General features: G+C 42.0%; 1 protein-coding gene across 3 annotated transcripts in view; it reads right to left on the reverse strand.

Moving 5' to 3' along the window:
- Positions 1 to 20,851, reverse strand: part of SMPD3 (sphingomyelin phosphodiesterase 3) — a 118,549-nt gene that overhangs the window by 62,927 nt on the left and 34,771 nt on the right. For all 3 annotated transcript variants that reach the window (XM_075188919.1, XM_075188917.1, XM_075188918.1), the window contains exon 2: positions 3,376 to 3,446. The gene's annotated coding sequence lies outside the window, so the exon portion shown is untranslated. The remainder of the gene's footprint in view (positions 1 to 3,375; positions 3,447 to 20,851) is intronic.

Raw genomic sequence — 20,851 nt, forward strand, 5'->3', positions numbered from 1 at the left:
TGGGGGTGCAAGAGGGTGATGAGAACACAGTTATTGCTGCATTAGTGACTTAATACTGAGTGCTTTAACAGTTTGAAAATGGATTGTTACACATAAATATTTTGCATTAGACCGCAGATCTAAGGGGAACAGGATCAAAAATGCTAATTACTGTTATTTTCATACTAGAACGGATTATTTTTAGGCAAGCGTGCGTTGTTTAGGGCACAGTGCATGCAATTTGTGAGAGTATCGCACATGCTGACATTAACCCCTGCAGTCCCCTCTGCAGTTAAAGCATTAGAGGCATTAACCAATGACAAGAACTAAGTAGGTGGAATGAGCTCTGATCTGAAAGCGTCTCCAACCCACACAGCTTCTCTGAGCACACACAGATATTCAGGGAGTGCTAATTGTCTTTATTTAAGATACTAATATTTTATACAATTCTGCAGGCTAATCCACACACAGAGCATTACTGAGCTTCTCATAAACAATCTCTAAGGGACCCAGCAAAGCAACTTGTGTGGGAAATTGATGTGAAAAGTATTTAGCTCAATTTAAAATGTTTCAAAACTATAGTTTGACGCATCGTTTATCAGACGGAAGAATTGGTTGCCCCTTACAGAGCCATCTTGCGGACTGAATCAATATTCAATATTTCAATCCACTATGAGCTTGCCACGTGACATCACTGAGGTAAGAGGCACAAAGTGCCTCATGCATTGCAGGTGTCACTGGCTACTAGAACTCACTCCTACATACCTGCTTCTGAACCTGGCTATCCATGCATGCAAAGGGCATCCCTGTCACTGGGCAAGAAATAGGCAGCACAAGTGCAGGTGCCTGTTGTGACAAGATAGGGGTTTCAGGACCTTGAAAATAGGGCTTCAGCTTTCTCGTCCAAACTGTTTAATATAGCTTGGATTGTATTCTGTCAACAATGTATGTATGTATTTTATGTTTATTATATATTGTTAAATGTTGCCACACTGCTACTATTGTGTAAACATGCCTTTTGTTTGCGCATTGTAATATGGCGCCTAACTGTTGCATCTAGACACAGGTCTCTCATCAGAACAGTGCTAACTAGGAGTCACTAGCCATGTCAGACCAGTCTGTGCGGACATCGAAGCCAACGTGGACTGTGCTTTCTTTTGCGGACCTGCCAAAAGCAGAAAGACATTTGGTTCAGTCCCTACTGCGTGGGTTGTGAAGTGAAGAGTGTTGATCAGCACCTAGGATTGTGCACTGAAGAGACTGGTGGGTTATAGCAGGGTATAGTTCACATTCTGGTATGGTCGCATATCTTCTATTATTTTGTGTGCCATGTGTTTTTTATATATAATAAAAGGGTACGCCTTTCACCCATTATTTGCATAGGTTATTTATTAATTTAACACACATCAAGGTACCAGGAAGGCAATGAATGGGACTGACCTACGGGCAGACTTGTAGGCTAGCAGGGCGAACAGAGCTAATCATTACCCTGTTATCGTCACTCACACCTATCATTTTGCTGTCAGCTGCTTCTCAATGTCAGTGTTAAGCTGGCAGTGTGCCGCTGGGTTATGATGTTATTGCCAGTCTGAGGAGCAGAGATTGCCACTGCCACCACTAGGATCCTATATTGTCATGCACAGTTACAACTAGAGATGGACGAAATTGCATCAAAATTTTGTGCAAACAGAGATTCACTGAGGAGCAGGCAGTTTTCAGAATTGCAAACTTCCAGCAATACAATACTCAAGCAAAATATTTAGTTTGCCCTCAATCTGCACCTAGTTTTGTGGATCCACCTGAAAATGTACAAGGTGTAAACAGTAGCAGTTTAACTTCAAACACCACCCTACTTCTACTTTACGATAAACCCCTTCACACCTAATCTTATGTTCTTGGGAGATGTACACCAAAACCACATTGTGGCACAGTGGTTAGCATTGTAACATCACGCTGCTGGGGTCCAGGGTGTGATTCCAACCAGGGCCCTGACTGTGTTAGATTTGTATGTTTTCCCCGTGGTTGCGTGAGTTACTGGTAAGTTAATTGGTTTGTATCCAAAATAAAACCTACAGTATGTGGTAGGGAATACAGGGGTCTACTTACTAAAATTTGTCGATTCAGCCCCCCTCATTAATAATGAGTGCTGTATGGATTTCAGTTTTGTCCAGCTTTACGTCTTTCCTCTACAGAATCTATGATATTAGGTTGTCTGTCTACCTAAGCACTACACTTCTGGCAGCTTTGCTCAGCAGCTCATGTTTCTATTGAATGGGAAACCTTCTAGGGTATTTGTAGTGTAGCAATTTCTGCATTGTAATTACACAAAACTGTGGAGAAACTGTAAGTTCCCATAGGGCTTCCTATTGTCTGGACTTCTAGCATGATAGAAAATTAATAACAGATTTTTCATTAGTTTTCCTGGGTTCTCAAAATGTAATGCCGCAGAAGAAATAGGATGTACACTGCGCTGAAAAGTGGCAGTATACCTATGCTGTGTGGGGTGGAACAAGGCTATGCCAGGCCCCATGACCGTGCCCTCACTCTGCTCTTCTGAACATGTGTGCGTGTGGCACATGCACAGCCCAGTTTTCCGTGCAATGTTTAAGACACCCATTCACTAAGGGGCTTCACTTTGCATGCGCTGAAACTGTGCATGCTTGCAAGAGAGTCATCGCCGCTTTGAATTTCCCCTGCAAAGTCGCCGATTTCCGGCGACTCGCAGAAAACGGAACTTGATACATTTATCCCCAGTTCTTTCTTACAAATGAAAGCAGACCCCCTCTGCAGTGATATCCATTCACATTACTGATTACATGCATAAAATACATCATAAAAACAACCTTCAAATAGCTTTCTGTAAATATTAACAAGTTGAACCTCATGTTATTGATTATGGGTAAATCCAGCTAAAAGGAGGAAATTTGCACACAGCCAAACCATGTTGTGATACAAGGGGTGCAAATACTATTTTAAATACTGCCTTTTGCTTTATTTTCACACTTTGATGTAGAGTTGAGCTAAGACCAGCTCCTCCCTGTCACTCCCAACTCTAAATTTCTCTGCACATTTTCAATTTGCCCCGCCCCCTGCAGTGCAACCTAATCTTCCCAATGTGCAAAATTGCACTTTCATGCTGGATTTTCACGTAGCTCTAAATGAGGCCCTTTAATTGTATATGATGGGTGATAGGTATCTATAAAGCGGAGGATAAATCTATATTTGGTACTGCAGTGCATGTTCCCTTCCCATGCCAACATATCGTAGGATACAGAGAATGAGGGATCAATACCTTACTAATTGAACTAGCAGATCTCTTCTCCCAAGTGTCACACTTTACCTGTGAGCAGCAATAATTCTGACTGTGGATAACTGGTAGGTTTTAAAATAACTCACCGAACAAGACGGATTTTTACAATCTTCTGTGTCTTCTGCTTTGATCTCATAAACCAAGTGTCTCCTCTAGTCTGGAATTTAAAAAAAAAAAAAACAATGTTAATGCTGGATTTTACACCATAAATATTTCAAACGCCTAAGCATTAAAGCGGCATCTTGGGGCTTGTGGTTTTTAAGAGGGCAGCACTACAGTTTGCTGGACGATGTGGAGTCATGAAGGCTTCATTTTAATTTGACTTTTAATCACTTTTATTTCTGTTATGGCATCTCAGTACAAGAATGCATGTTAATCCATTGTTGAATAGGTACAGAGTAATACAGGACTGTAAATTACACTGATGTACAGTACATGTAAAACGGAATGTTACCAATTGCACCAGGGCCATCTTAACAATATTATGGGCCCCCGGGCAAAGCAGTGCACCGGGGCCCCTAGATATGGATATATAGATGTATACAGATACAGATATAGATATAGATATATAGAGATAGAGATAGATGTACTTGCTCAGTGACCCTTGTAGGTTTTTTTTGCAGTTTTTTCTCTTTTGCAGGATTATTTATTCTCATTAAAAGCCGTGCCTATGGGGCCCCCTTGCCCGTGGGGCCCCCGGGCAGCTGCCCATCGTGCCCAATGGAAAAGATGGCCCCGAATTGCACGCAGGTAGCTAGTTAATAGTTGGCTTTACTTACTGTACAAGTTTATGGGAGCACATATCTACAAACTTGTCTGAGATATCTGATGCCATTGGTGCTTACAAAACCCTCTCGCTGAAATAAAAGGTCTCCCAATAAGGAGTAACGGGAGCAACACATCAACACTTGAAACAAATAATTCTATAGCAGAGTTCCACAGACATTTACAAGCTAGAACCATCTTCAGTTGCGCATACAATACTGACAACAATTTGCTGCACTAAAAACTCAATTAAATGCAGCAAGGTTTGGATATATCTTTCTTTAAATGTTCCTGGCATCTAATTGTTTGTACCATAAGAAGATTTTCCACATTTCAGAGCTGATTTCCTTTGCCAGCTCCCGTTCTGTCGCATTGATGACATCACAGGAAAACCCTAACTCGGTTAGCATTTACATCAAGAGGTAATGAGCTGGTTAATTCAATAAGGTCGCGTGGAAGAGTTATGGCGGCTCAGTGTCCCGAACACCAAGATAGTAAATTAGCAATAAATCAATTAGCAGAGGCGGGATGGAAACAAAAGCAGCCAAAACAGATAATAACAAGTGGGAAATATAATTAAAAAAAAAATGCCAGTTATTGTTTTTTTTACAGATATCCTCCATATCGAAACAAGGCACTAAAGTTACATAGCCAAGAAACGTGGGTCAAGCTGTAATGTTAAAGGCACATATTCATTAAGAAATAACCCAGAATTCTAAGTTATTCTGATTTCTGAATATTTCCTAAATGCTGAATTGGTTTGATATCAGTTCTATTACAGAAAGCTCTTTGGTAGCGTAACAATATATCTTGTTTCCATTGAAAATCTTTTTATAAAAATAAAAGACTGACAATGCTTTCATCTTTGTTACAATTTTAATAAATACATAATAGAGAAATTCTTCATCCTTAAAACAGCATAGATTCTGTGGGAGGATTAGACTAACATATATTGGGGCAGCACGGTTGCTAAGTGGTTAGCACTTCTGCCTCACAGCGCTGGGGTCATGAGTTCAATTCCCAACCATGGCCTTATCTGTGTGGAGTTTGTATGTTCTCCCCGTGTTTGCGTGGGTTTTCTCCGGGTGCTCCGGTTTCCTCCCACACTCCAAAAAACATACTGGTAGGTTAATTGGCTGCTATCAAAATTGACCCTAGTCTGTCTCTCTCGCTCTGTATGTGTTAGGGAATTTAGACTGTAAGCTCCAATGGGGCAGGGACTGATGTGAATGAGTTCTCTGTACAGCGCTGCGGAATCAGTGGCGCTATATAAATAAATGATGATGATGATATATGCTGGGTAAAGGAGCCCTGACCCTATAGATTGGCTCACATCAGGTTTAAACTGTACAGCTACGCCAGGTACGTTCTGGGTAAGGCCCAAACAAGTCGTATATTATTGAAGTAACAGGATCAAGCATCTTCCCCAGTGTGAGCCCAGCAGTCTTGACCTTCAGTGTTTCTCTGTTTACTGAAAAGCCGTGACGTATAAGAAAAGGAAAGATATGTTTTTTGACAAAGCAAAGAATCATTTCTTGTACTTGTTCCGTCTGACTCTGTCTATGTGCGTGGCGTAGACTATTTTGAAAGTGTGTGTTGTATAACGTGTGATACAGTCAGACAGAGGGAAAACACACTTAGATATGATGAGCATCTCATGTAAACAACTGTCTTTTTAAACTTTGTATTATATATCTGTATATTGCTTTAGTATAAAAGTATTTTATTACCAACTTTTGTTTGGCAAGAATTGCTATTTATGGTTGGAGCCGTTATAAATAACCAAAGCAAAATTAAACCTGCTAAATAGATCATTTAACAAAAACCCTCAAATTAAACGATAAAATTCGAAATTTATCTAATAAATACTTTTGTTCTTGTGGGCAGAGCTGAGAAACAAGCACTGTATTAGTGAGTATAGTGTTACACGACATACCATGGGTCCTATTTATGAACCTTTGAATAGGTCACCTCGATAAATCCTTTTTGGGGGATTACAACATTTTAGAGTACTGTGGCTATTTATTATTAGAGGATCCAGCATGTTCCATTATAGATATAGTCCCCATACATGTCTAAGGGGTCTGAGATATTGCCCTGTCTATCAATCTCCGAAATTCAGAGCTTGACCTCCACCGCTAACGCCATCTCTCCTATGGGGAGAGCACTGCAGGAGAGAGATTTTTGGATGTCTCCCCGGCAGGCTTTGTGCTCCTCCCCTCTGTCCTTTTGCAGTACAAAGGCCGTTGGAAGCTATTGTGATAACTTACTATACATTATTCCCTGGAACAGACTCCTATGGGAGGCACTGTCCCAGCTGAACAAGTTTAATAAATAGGCTTGTTAAGTCATTTATACAATTTACAATTTATACCATGAAAATACGATGGGTCATAAATAGACCTCCATGGACCTTACACTTAAGAAGGCAACTAATCCTCAAAATTACAATTCTCACCTATGAAGCATGGGTAAATGCACTGTTTGGCTGTACCCTGACATTCCAATGCAGCTCTGGGATACAGCAATCCGCCCCCCTTCCCCCCTCATTATAGACAACAGAAGCCACATTCGGTATTTTAAGACAAATAATAATAATAAAACTAATTTACAAGACTGCAGAAGATGTAGACGGGCAGAACTTTTCCATTTGTGCACATGCGCCTGAATGTTGTCCCATGACCTTATGCTGGTTTTGGTACTTTCCCCAGAAAATCCACACCTACCTTTCGAAATGTGGGACCATCGGGGTATACACATGGTGAAGAGGGTGAGAACTTCCAAGTCCTGCCTGATATCACCTTAGCACCAAGCCCGACTTTTCAGTTTTACTCCTAAATTACAGTACGGTTTAGGCTCATTCATATCTAAATTATGAGAGTGGGGGACACTGGGACTGTTTTAATTATCACCTAAAAAGGTGGAAATTTAACCCAGTGAAAGTATTGGATGAATGTCGCCCTAAATGCACATCTCCCACCTTTCAGATCTAATTTAAAAATATCTCATCCTGTGAAACAAGGATTTGTGCATTTGGCTGCATAACTAGGCCCATTCATGCTTCTAGCCCGCATACAAAAAACAAGTATTAATTTGCAGGCATTTCTTTATAGAAAAAAAATGCTTTATTTAAATAAATCCTGTTTTCAATGAATATATATATATATATATATATATATACTGCTATCCCCATCCTGAGCAATAGGAGGATTACGTTGAGTACATGTACTGCTGTGATCCTTGATAAATAGGGTCCCCCGTGCTTTGCATGTGGAAGATTTCACTGGAGAAGACCCTCACTGGTGGGGGCTCTAGCCCTTGAAAAATAGGAAAAAGCCAAATCTACAGCGAAAACAGGAATTTGTGCCAGAGATAGGACTTTTCACTACGTAAAAAACAGACCCATTAGTGGCATATGATACAGGACCAGGGCCGGATTAACCCTAGGGCTAACTGGGCTATAGCCCAGGGGCCTCGAGCATCCAGGGGGCCCTTCAAAGTCCTTAGCAGCATTATTGATCGGTCCAGAGGCGGGGGCGCCCCCAGCCCGATCAATGCTGCTGAGCACTGTTAGTGCAGTCATCTGTCCCCGGCGCCGCTCAGTAATCTGCTTACTGAGGAGATCTCGCGAGAGTTTGTGAACTCTTGCGAGATCTCCTCAGTAGGGAGCTTACAGCGCGCCGCGGAAGGAGGACTGCACTGACAGGTAAGTGCTTGTGGGGGGGGGGGGCCTCGCGGGGGGTGGCGGGCGGCTCACATTGGGGGCCTCACGGGGGAATGGAGGGCTCCTTAGCCCAGGGGCCTCCATTCCCTTAATCCGGCCCTGTACAGGACAAGAATGTTGATATGCCAATGCATTAATGTTACCTTAGAGAAAGCACATAACATCTTTGTACTGAAACAAGAGAGAGAGGCAACACTGTCCTAAGGAATGGCTGCTTCCCTGAATAGTAAAATGGAGCGTGCTGGACAGATTCAGGGGCAGGCTGGGCTGGGGGGCAGGGGGCATCTGTCCCCTGGGTCAGTCCCATAATCGCCTACCTTGGGCTGGGTCACTGGGCCACATGCAATTTTTGTCCTTTAAAATGTTCCTAATAGGCTGCTGAGTCGAGCCTTGCCCTCCGGGCTAACATTTGCCAGCCCTCCCCTGGACAGATGTATAGCATCTTAAACTCATTGGTCACTTCAGATATGTTATTTAGTTCACTGATAAATAGGTTATGTTAATGTCAAAAAGGCGCTTTACTTGCTCTTTAAACACTATATACACATAAATGTAATTTAAACACTATATACACATAAATGTAATTTAAACACTATATACAAATAAATGTAATTTAAACACTATATACAAATAAATGTCATTTAAATTGAACTGCACAAAAGTGAAAACAAATCATTGCTTAAGTTCTGATAAAAGCAGTGCAGATTCCCATCATATTGATCCACAAACTCACAACTTTGCGCTAAGGGTTAACGTAGGTTGGCACCTGCCAAGGTTTCTCGAAATGAAAAGTTTTTCACGGGGAGCAGAAAAGACCTCAGGATGATTGGACGGGGTTATCTGCTGTCACATTATGTGTATATATGATTACTTTTGACAGGAAAATAAGTGATATTGAAATATCTGTAAAGTAGTAATGCAGAATGATATTATAAGAAGAGCAGCAAGCAGCGATGATGCTACGTGTCACAGTCCTGTAGACAGTGTCATAGTGAGGGCAGACAAGTGACATGTGAAAAGGATGCAGTGTAAATAAACATGATGAAAGTGCGATAATTACATTTGCATTTTTTTTTGTACCTATGTCTAATTTTCTTGTTATAGCCGAACACGATGTGAAAACAGTGTGCGAATAATATGTCATATATTATCAGAGTAGAAGCTCCCATCACAAATTCTCGTGCCCAGTACCCCTCCCCCCATTTTTCACTTTCCTATGCCCAATATTTGGTTACTCCCCTATCCCAGTCCATACTGGGCAATACCAAGATGTTAGTCATTTGTCGAGGTAAACACAAATGTATGGTCTTTAAAATCTGTAAATTCGCAAAATTTTAGAAGCCATAGTGCAAATACAAATGACTGAAATATGAAAGATGCTTTAACATTAAAATGCAAACATGAAAAATTACATTGTACGAAATCAAGAGCCAAACTGTGCACAAATGTGCGGATTACATGTCAGCGTTATGCTGCAGTTTATGGCTAACCAGAACAATGAACAGTTGAACAGAACACTATACAAATAAACTTCAAATATTTGAATTATTACTTACAGAGACTTCAGCACACAGGGATGTGTGGACTGCTTGTCCTCAGAGATGCTGACACTGGAACAGGGAGACACAGAGTGTCGGTGGTGGTCATTGTGATAGGCTGGTGAGGTCAGTGGTGGTCATTGTGATAGGCTAGTGAGGTCAGTGGTAGTCATTGTGATAGGCTGGTGAGGTCAGTGGTGGTCATTGTGATAGGCTAGTGAGGTCAGGGGAGAGAGAGGTCAGGTCAGGGTGTAGTATTACTTACGCTATTACTGACTCTGTCTCCCCACATTTACCTTGTTGCCCACTTGCCCCTATTTTCAGTGACTAAGGCCTGATTCATTAAGGAACTTAAATTAAGAAGTTTCTTATTTAAGTCTCCTGGACGAAACCATGTCACAATGCAAGGGGTGAAAATTAGTTTTCTGTTTTGCACATAAGTTAAATACTGACTGTTTTTTCATGTAGCACACAAATACTTGATAGCTTATTTGTACACTGAAATTTAAAGTTGATATTTGTGTGCTACATGAAAAAACAGTCAGTATTTAACTTATGTGCAAAACAGAAAACTAATTTTCACCCCTTGCATTGTAACATGGTTTCGTCCAGGAGACTTAAATAAGAAACTTCTTAATTTAGGCTCCTTAATGAATCAGGCCCTAGATTCTTACTAGGCAGGCTAAAAGATCATGAAGGGTTGTCTGTGAACTTACTGTACTGAGGCAGCAAGAAGATGGCCCCTATAAACTCCAAGGCCATCTGGGACTTTGCCTGGCCTCTGAAGGAACCACCGGGCATACTGCCCGGCCATCACCAAGTAGGTCTCACCTCCCATCGGGCCCCAGCCATGGAACTAGAGCCAAAAAAAGGCAGGAGGTGCTAATGATGAGAAGGAAGATGGTGACACCAGATAGGTGTCCTTAGTGATCTCAGGTACACCTTGCTGCGGACTTCTGGGCCCTCAGGATCCGCCTCCCGTCAGTAAAGCCACAAATTAATACACCCACACCACAAAAAAACACACACTCTCAGTCACACCTCACTCACTCACTACAAAACACACAGACAGAGATAATGACCCACGCGTGCCAGACAAACAGGGCCCGATCAGTCAATAGGCTGACCAGGCTGCAGCCTGGGGCGCTGGAGCCTGGGGGGGCGCAGCGTCACCGAGATATTTTTTGTTTGTTTGCTTTCTAAATGTGGCAGCCGGAGTCATCGGGACCACCCCTGGGCTAAAGGAGCGGTCCCGACTGTCACTATCACATGACAGGCAGTCTGGCAGCGATCGCTGCTAGCTGCCTGTCAGTGTGGCCGCGGGCGCTTCTTACTCTAAGAAGCACCCGCGGCCTCACTGACAAGCAGCTAGCAGCGATCGCTGTCAGACTGCCTGTCATACACAGCGCTGAAGAGAGCACTCCACAGCAGGTAAGTCCGTTCTAATGTCTCGAGGGTAGGGGCGCCAGATGGGCAGGTGAGGTGCTAAAGGGGGCAGATGAGGTCGCTGAAGGGGGCAGGTGAGGTCGCTGAAGGGGGCAGGTGAGGTAGCTGGGGGGGGGCACTACACCTGAAATAGCTTAGGGCGGCCGGAACCCTTAATCGGGCACTGCAGACAAATCACCACCTTCCCGCATTTCACTCACTATGCTAGCGTGCTGCACAATACAAATAGCATGGGATTACAGCCTGCTGATGATGGCATCCAACAATATGATCATGCGGCTACCGGCGCAACCAATTACATTGTACCATGTATTTCATCAGGTGGGGCAGGCAGGTCCTCCAGACAGTCTAGACCAGTGTTTCTCAACTCCAGTCCTCAGGACCCCTTACAGTGCATGTTTTCCATATCTCCTTGCTGAAGCACAGGTGTATTAATTACTGACTGACACATTCTAACAGATCCACAGGTGTATAATTATTTCCCTTGTCACCTGGAAAGCCTGCACTGTTAGGGGTCCTGAGGACTGGAGTTGAGAAACACTGGTCTAGACCCTTTACAGCTGTACCCCGTACGTGACAGGGCCAGTGCTTTGAGGGCACTCAGTAACTTACAAGTGGTCCTTTCGTGGTAACTGCAACTGCAATAGAATGTGAAGGAAGAGAAGGGAAAGGAAGATGGTTACTAGGGAACAGAGGTTCTATCAGTTGCTGGTATGATTGGCTGGTAAAGTCTTATTCCTATACTTCATTGAATCCAATAAAATATCAGTGCAGTACAGAAGCTCTATGCTTCTGTGGGAGAGATTGTTTGCTCGTGTTTTCATGTTCAGTGAGTACTTTCAGCTCAGCTTTGACTGCCAGCTGCCAGAATGAGATCAGTTTTGCCCACTAGCTACTAGGTTTGGACCAGCTTTGCCCACTAGCCACCAGCCTGGACTCAGTTTTTCCTATAAGCCATCTGATTGTGCTCAGTTTTACCCATTAGCCTCCAGCTTTAGCCACTAGCTACTATGTTGCGATTTACTAGGAATCAACAGAATGTGCACTGTGTTGAATTAATCACCAAAATTAGCATTGTTAAGATTACCAAAATTAAAATTTTAATATGTACAGTGCCACAAGGGGTGGTCTTATGCAGAACTTGACGTATATCTTATGTTACTACCACTCTTCACAGCGACCCCACATTGTGTATGTATGTCATATCCAGATATTGCTACAACACCTAACACTTTGCAGAAACCTGCTGCAGGAGAGTGGCTGTTCTCTGCTTCAAGTGGAGTAGCGCAACGAGGGTAACTGACATGGATCTCTATATTCTGCCTCAAACTATATTTTGTTCTTGGCCTTATAACCCGCTTGTCATTGATATCATCCTATTCCAGTGATGGCTAACCTGTGACACTCCAGGTGTTGTGAAACTACAAGCCCCAGCATGCTTTGTCAGTAGATAACTAGCTGATAGCTGGCAAAGCATGCTGGGGCTTGTAGTCTCACAACACCTGGAGTGTCACAGGTTAGCCATCACGACCTATTCAGTAACACTGGCACCATAAATGGCCCATTACCAGCACGTTTTTAGTTCACCTTTGTGTAATTGTTAACGTATTCAATGTTACATTAACGGTTTCAAATAATAAACTAACCCACACGTATGAAAGTTATTTATTTTTCTTACATTTTGGTTTTATAGCCATGTGTATGTGTTTATACATTTACTTATAGAGCACAATAAAGAATAAAATAACTAACAAATTCACAACAGCACAGTACAGGGAGTAATATAAAATACATGTAAATACATATAAGTGCATTGACAAACACTGCGGCCGCACACGCAAGCAGAAAGAGTGTTAAGATAAAGTGATTTATCTAGTAAGCGGATACCTATGAAACACTACTAGGGCTGAAGCTGTATTTTGCTTTGAAGTGATGAGGATCAGTTGGTGTGGCTGCCGTGCCGTGACACTGTGTGCGACTCGTCAGGTTACAATATAAAATATAAACAGTCATCGTAAAGGTTTCCATCAAACTGTTCCATAAAATGTCAAAATGTGGGACACAGCAAGGAGGAACATTAAATATTGACAATGTGCAAAGATGTGAAGGGCCAGGAGAGCAGCCCTCAGTAACACGAACGGGTTACAGTTCCGAAGACATTCCAAGCTCAAACATCCACAAATTCATCAGGGAAAGGCAGATTTGTCTCTTAATGGTATTTATATTAATTCAGTAGAAAATTAACTACCGCCCACGCTGCATTTAATGTGATTACAGAGATCAGTTTAACCCTTGCCGGTCTAGAAGTCATGGATGTATTTAAATTCTCTATTGTGGGCTAGGTGGATGGATCATATTCTGGAAACTTGACACCGCTGTCTCCTGTGCCGTTTATGCTCTACCTCTGAATACCAACGTCAATTTGGAAAATGTTACCCGGTAAGCAAGGATCTATTATCTAAAACTGAATTATGTTCAATTGTCTTTGTCAGCTGCCTATGGTAGGAACACATTAGAGAGGATATAATATTTGTGTATATTACAGTTCTATTGAGTCCTTGCAGAAGGCCCAGGCAACCGGTGGCTCTTCAGCTGCTGGGGAACGAGATCATCTTGCCTGAAAGCCTCCCATTGGTCCAGATTTTGGACAGTCCTGCATATCTATATCGCCTTATCTGACGCATCCTCACTTTGTATCTCTACTCTTTGTCTTGCCCCATGTCTCTTGCCAGCCCCCACGGCTGTTTTCTGAATGCCCAAATGTCTCTGTTAATTAAAGTTATCTTTCCCCAATGAAATTCAGTCCTTACCGATTGTGCAATAAAACTTGATGCATATGGGGAGGGGGGACTGCCTGGGCATCCCAGTGTAATGTTTTGTCTAGAAAGTGGATTCATTGACTAATTTTAATTGTCTTCCAAATATGAAAATGAATTACATGAGTTCTTATTTACAAAGCACAATGGATGAGCACCACTAAAGGCTTGGGAGATGCCTCTGCAAACTAGAAGTGTGCCTAGGTGGGCAGGGAGGTAGAAATATCTCCAGTGCCACGCGGTTTGAAAGTGTAAATGTCCCATCAATATCCAACCTCCTGCCACTTTAGATACACCCTTTCATTAAATAAACATTTTCAGTTTTTCTCCTAAAATATGCACAAATGAAATCTCATTGTTGTACTGCTCAATGAAACAAGTCGCACTTGTGCACCTATGCCATGCTTTCACATGCTCTCACTCCCAACTCATCCACGGCAAGTCTGCACCGCCGCAAATGAGGCCACCCTGCTCTGTAGAAATGGCAGATATCTAGCTGATTTAGCACTGCGCCTCAGCTGATTTGCACGTTGTCAATGCCCTCTAGAGTGTTTTCCGAAAGACCGTCTTAGGTGAAGTCCGAAGTCAAGTAAAATGTGTCCCTACTGTAGCCTTTAATGGATAGAGAAAAGCCCTATCTCTGGTGAAAATGGGTGCTAGGTATTTTCTCTGCTTAATAAATAGAGTCCTAAGTAATAAAATGCTGCAAGTTTTACAGTTCATCTCAAAACCCTGAGGGGGTGAATATTAACCTTCTAGTAACCTCATATACCTGATAGCATATACTGTAAATGCTGGACTGTTATTGGAAATAGAAACAATACATAGCTATTTATATAGTGCATACAGATTACACAGAGCTCTACAGAGAATATTTAACCATTTACATCAGTCCTTGCCCCAATAGAGCTTACAATCTATAGTCCCTGTAGGCACACACTAGGGTTAATTCAATCAGCATGTCTACCAGTATGTCTTTGGAGTGTAGGAGGAAACTTGAGTACCTGGAGGAGAGCCATGGGGAGAACATATATACTCCATACAGACAGAATGGAGCACATGACCCCGAGGCTGCCAGGCAGCAGTGCTAAGCACTATGGGGGATGTATATGGTTGAATGTACAGGGTGGGGCATAAAGATCTCCCAAATTTTGAAAGGTTATAAAAAATGAACAAAACTATTTAGAAAAACATTGTATTTATTTCTGAAAAGAACATAAAAACTCTTGTTTTAATGGGTTTTAAAAATCATATCGGACAAATGGCGGCCATCTGTTCTGCCTTAATTTCACTCCCTTTGTTACCATATATTCCTGCTTTTATTTCACTTAGCTGCTGTTGCACTATCCAGCTTTCATTGCATCCTTTTAATCCTCTCTATATCTCTTCTCCGATACTACTCTGCCTAGTAGGGGACCGAGCAAAAGAAAACAACATTTGGTAAATTCTAACAAATATTTATTAATACAGTTTTAATAAGCAAATGGATACTTGGCTTTCCGAGAGGAACAAATGCTCTTGATTGAAGAGCTCTAAATGGAAGTGTACACTAATAGCTCAGGTCGCTTGGTCTGAGCTCACAAAAGCCTTCTACTATCCGGGGGGGGGGGGGGGGGGGGGAATAGTGAAACTCATGTTATTTCCTCTTCAAAGTTTGATCCTTCATCTTCTGACAACCCCCATTTGGGAGTTAAAATACTTTCCAAGGTGCTTCTCAAGAACCGGATATGGGAATAATGTTAATAAGCAGAGGAAACTCTTTCACACCAAGGGGTATATTTACTATGCGGCAGGTTTAAAAAACTGGAGATGTTGCCTATAGTAACCAATCATATTCTAGCTGTTATTTATATAGTGTATTCTACAAAATGGAAGTTAGAATCTGATTGGTTGCTATATGCAACATCTCCACTTCTTCAAACTCGCAGTTTAGTAAATCTAGCCCCAAGTCATGAAAGTTGGGACAGGTTTATTCCATAGGGAACTACATCACTGATCAGTCTCGAGGTTTGAGTTACCTCTTCAAGAAATCATGTTATAGGAAAATATAAAGGATATTCTCTTAATGCATCAAAATTTATGGAGAAAGCATTGTTCCTATTTATGAAGAAAGCCCATTTTTCCAGGACCCTAAGGCCTAAATAACAAGAAAGCTGGTGAGATAGAGCTCAAGGCCTCAATCATAAGAATGTCCATCAGAACCTGATGCAATCTCCTGACTGGGTGATACACTGTGAGAGTAATGATCTCTCCCCTTTGTATTACACTCCCCTCCTTTGTTCTATCAAACCTATATAACTCTACTCTGTTGTTGACTATGCATCACTGTTGTCAGTTGTTCTTGTCTACCAGTGCATCACTCTTATCTGTTCTTTCCAATTTGTGCTGTTCTGTCTGTCTTAGACTTGTGGCCCCTTATGCCTGGACAGGAAGGCAGGTGTTGAGTATAGTAAGGGCATGCTCAAATAAGTGTACCGTGTTTCCTGTAGACCTAACTACAACCTAATTACACTTGGATACATCCCTCAGATTCTCTTCTTAGACAGCATATCCTTTGTGGGTACAAGAGCCCGGGTATAAAGATACGTGGTGATGATGATGACACCTACAGTTATATCTAGCTAATTCTGATTGACCCCTCCATCTGATAGTACTTCATTTATTAGCTTTGTGGCTATATTACGTACACTCAGATTACTTGTTTGTCATTTCCACTTGGACAGGAAGAAAGATTCCCATTAAATGTGAAAATAAGATTTTCACATATATTAATAACACTGTCAAGACACTATTCTCTCTTGTGTACATGACATTCGTGTAATTTTGACCCGATCCCGTGAAGCAATGACGCAATAATGTAAATTTTGAGATGAGGTGAGGGGGGCAAAATGACAGGATTTGCAGGCAAGAAGGCCCCCATGCCGCCCACTTCACTAATAAGTGGACATGTGGGGGAGTGGCCAGATGTGGGGGAGTGGCAAGTTTTCCCGGTAGCCCAGAAGACCTACCCGTAATCAGGAGTCTCACAGATAGTCCAGGAGAGTCAGGCAGGTTACACAAAGTGCGAGATTATAATCTTCCTCAACACTTCTGCACCAATAATGCCTTTCCCAGGATAGTCGCCGTTCTTTTACACATAATATAACTCACAATGTTTACTTTCCATTATTCAGACTTGTGATGCTCCCAAATTAATATAATTTATGGGCTGTATTCTGGTAACTGTTTTACTTCATTTGCCTCCCAAAGGAAAGTATAAGGTGGATTTTATGGACTGAATGAACACAAGGTCCCATGAGTACCCTTGTTTTTATTTTCAAAACTAAGGGACTGAATATATACTAGGAATAGGTTCCTTAGAAAGCTGGATTTCCTGGACTGCTCAACAATCCAGTTCGTAATGCTACCAAGGAGATCTGTGCAACCAAGACTGTGATCCTGATTCTCCCAAGCCCTAATCTGAGCATTGCAGTGGTGCTCACCCCCAGCTGCCGTTCACTGTGTCCAGATTTAGGACTTTTGTACCTATTCTAGGACAGTTATGTCCCAATAATGGACTTCATTTTTGGAATTTGGGCAGTGTTTTCATGCTAACACACTTTCCCCCCAAATAAAGCCTCCCCTTAAATGCCAGACACACCTGCCACAATACGAGGTACATTGCTAGGGTAATTTTGGAGAGATTGAGCATGTGCATGCTGTCCCGATTCACAATATCAAGAAATTGGGAGGTACGGTGTCATGGTTGCTTGTTCACAATGCACTGGAGCAACCCCTACACTAACATTTCCATATCTGTCTTTCGGAGCTCATGACAGGTGAGATAAGAGCAGGAACTGTCTGCTCTTAACTCACAACTACAATCAGGTTCTGTACACACTCGGTTACAGTGGAGGCCATTTAAAAAGCTCTTGATGTGAGGTGCTACATGCATTGGTTTTGCACCTGTATGTCTGGATTGTTAGCCCTTACTCAGGTGAACCCCTATCCTCTGCCCTCAGGAAACTAGAAAGTGCACCTCATTGTCCAACCTCCTACCACGTTAGAACAAACCCTTTAAATAAAATAAACTTCTCAGTGTTTCTCATAAAAGACTGTTCAATACATGATATATAACTTAAATTAATGAGAGTAATGAGCAACCAACGCTGTTTTTGTTAAATGTGGCAAAGTTGTGTATGTGTTAAACTTTTTATTACTGTAATTAATCAGAGTACTACTGGAAATATGCTTCCGGGAGTACCTGTATATTACTGACAGTGTTAGACTGCCCCTGCCCTCCCCCGTTGCAAGGAGGCACAAGTGTAGATACTCTGCATACGTGTGTATGTGCACGGCTTGTTTTCTGGGCATGTGCAGTACAACTTTACGGATTAGCTGTGGAACGATCTTCCACGTTCCATCAGGTTAGCATCTACTCTCAAAGGCTTCGAGCGTGCCCTTAAGACTCATTTCTTTATTCAAGTCTATCAGTCCTCCCCCTAAATCTCTCCCCCAATTAGTACCGCCCTATTTGTGTCTCCCCCTTTCCTTTAGGATGTAAGCTCTCAGGAGCAGGGCCCTCTTTCCTTGTGTGCTCCTTTTACTATTCCAACACCCTCTGTACCTCTTGGCCTGCTTCCCTAGCCCTATTTTATTAAGCTTCGGCCTTCTTCTCGCTGATTTCTACCATCACTTTCACTCATTGTCCCAGTAATAATTTGATTTGTATTACCATGTTACCTGTGTCTGTGTATATATTTTTGTTTATTTTTGTGCTTTTTGTATCATGTTGTGTCATGGCTCACTGTTTTTAGTATGCTATGTACTGCACTGTGGACCCTTTGTGGCGCCTTATAAATTAAAGATAATAATAATAATAATAATAATTGTACGCTATGCATACAGGCTTATGTCCAAGTCAGCATCAGCCCCATTATCTCTGTATGTGTTATTCAGGTGTACAATTACCCAGGCAGTACATTGTTTGCTATACCAACGGGTGTATTTATTACAGTGAACAAAAAAATTAGGCACCTGTCAATATTTTGTCCATCCCTTAAAGTCCTTAGTGTACTGGAAAGCCCTAATTTAATGTTTACTTCATTGACTGTTACTTAATCAAGAGTAATGACTTGTGTGGAGAAAAGTATCTTCAAAAAAGTTGACACACTATCTTTAAGCCAAAGGCATGATTTTTTTTTTAGCTATAAGTCAAACACATGAAATTAGTTTCTGGCTAGTCCGTGTCGGCGGTGAGATGATAAAGAAACCTGTGAATCTCTATTATCCCCTTTATTAAATTGTGACACAAAGCTTTATTGATTTAGTCACACCTTTGCAGACTTTGGGGACAATATGCCCTATGTCATAGCAGTGGTGAAAACAATGCACATCAAAGTAATCTGTGTTTGCAGATTCTGGCGACACATAGCCTTAGGCTCGGTGCACACTACAGACTTTTCAGCTGATTATTGTGCCAATCACACGATAAACGATTGTTCGTACAGATATTGCATTAGTGTGTACACGGAAGCAATGAGCGATGGTCGTTCCAAAGCTCATCTTTTAAACCGGACAAAAAATCTTGTTAAATGATAGGACAATGTCCTTCCAATTCTGCAGTCTGTATGCACTCACGATCAGGATCTCTTGATTTTTCAACAGATGGTTATGACAGATGAAGAGCACAGATCTGAGGGCAAATCTTTTAAAACATGTATAGTGTGCACACGATTTCACATTCAGTCGTTGGTAAGATCGTTACTGATATGGCCTCGGGAAAAAATATTCTGTAGTGTGCACCCAGCCTTACAAAATAAAATGACATTAGACAACTTAGTTTCAAAAACAGTTTGCAAAGTTGTATCAAGTGGTAATGGTGATAAGCTGTCATGCACCTCGATGCAGCTGCTATTCAGCTATTAAGCGTCAATAAACAAACCCCACCAACCACATCTAAGAACTCCCCTCAACCTTACCACCATGACAACATTATACTGTGAAGAGAGATGTAACACCAGTACCATGGCTGCTGGTTCACCACCTACAACCTAATAGACAAGCACCGAGACCCAATTCAAGAAATAAAAGCTACACATCATGTATAAGGCCATTCACCATTAGAAGCCAAAAGTATTCAGATTGGAAATGTTTTCAGAGGAAACATGGAGAGCATGTCACTGGGCAGTGGGGCTGAAAACGCCGGCAAGAGGTGCTAAGCAACATCCAGAGGTGGCTGTAACATTTCAAGACAACGGTTTTCGACGCTTGATAAATTAACTTTGGGAGCGGCGGTATTCTCCAACAATAAGGCTAGTGCCAGAGAATCCTTTATATTCCCTGCCGTTAGCCTATTAATACATTAAGTAAAGCTTTAAAGGAGGCTTTTAAGCCATTGACAGGCCACTCAGTTCCACTTTGCATGCACAAGCCAGATATCTACAGAGACTTGCTTGGCGAAGCTGTAGGCTGTATTGCCAGGACATCTAAGTAACTCTGAGGTATCCATGCAATATTTTCTGGATAAATTGCAGTGTTAACAAACATCATCATATTTTGATAAATAGTGGACAATATCCTGTATCAATATTGACAATCCCATATCCTTCTGTGCTTTATTTCTCAGTACACTGCCATCTACAACCTGCAGTAATTGTGGCAGCTGATTGGGAGAGCTGGAACCTTTACCTTATCCAGTGGTGCTCAGCTTTTTATCAGCCTTCCCAGGTATAAATGTGTTGTTGTTCTGGGACCTAACTGTCAGTGTATAAAATTGTATTTTACCTATAGGATGTATTACATATCTGACAATCAGGGGACCCCCCAAAAAAGATTCTGGGACCCCAACTAATAGGTCGCAATGATCTATTCTGCCACTCAGGGGAGGGCTGGCAAATTTTAGCCCGGGGGGCAAAACTAAGCTCAGCAGCCTATTTAAAAGGAAAAGAAATGCAAGTGGCCCAGCGACCCAGCCCAAGGTAGCCCACTATGGGACCAGCCCCCTGCCCCAGCTGTCACTCTAATCGGCTATTAGAGACACGCAGTAGTTACTAGTAGTGATGGAATAGCAAACCTTCAAGTGGAAGTAGTTGGGTTGCATCCTGTTTGGTGGGGTCCCAAATATCAACCCTCTGTCTTTCTCCTAGATTATTATTGTCTTTGACACCCACACACAAACCTCTAAATATGGCATCACTATGATGAGCTGATGAGGGTCTCACGGGGGCTGCAAGAGAACGAAGTACATCAGCACATTCCTGTTCTGTCTCTGCTGACCGGAAAATCAGCAGAA

This window comes from Mixophyes fleayi, chromosome 10 (genome assembly GCF_038048845.1).
Source record: "Mixophyes fleayi isolate aMixFle1 chromosome 10, aMixFle1.hap1, whole genome shotgun sequence".
Lineage (NCBI taxonomy): Eukaryota > Metazoa > Chordata > Amphibia > Anura > Limnodynastidae > Mixophyes > Mixophyes fleayi.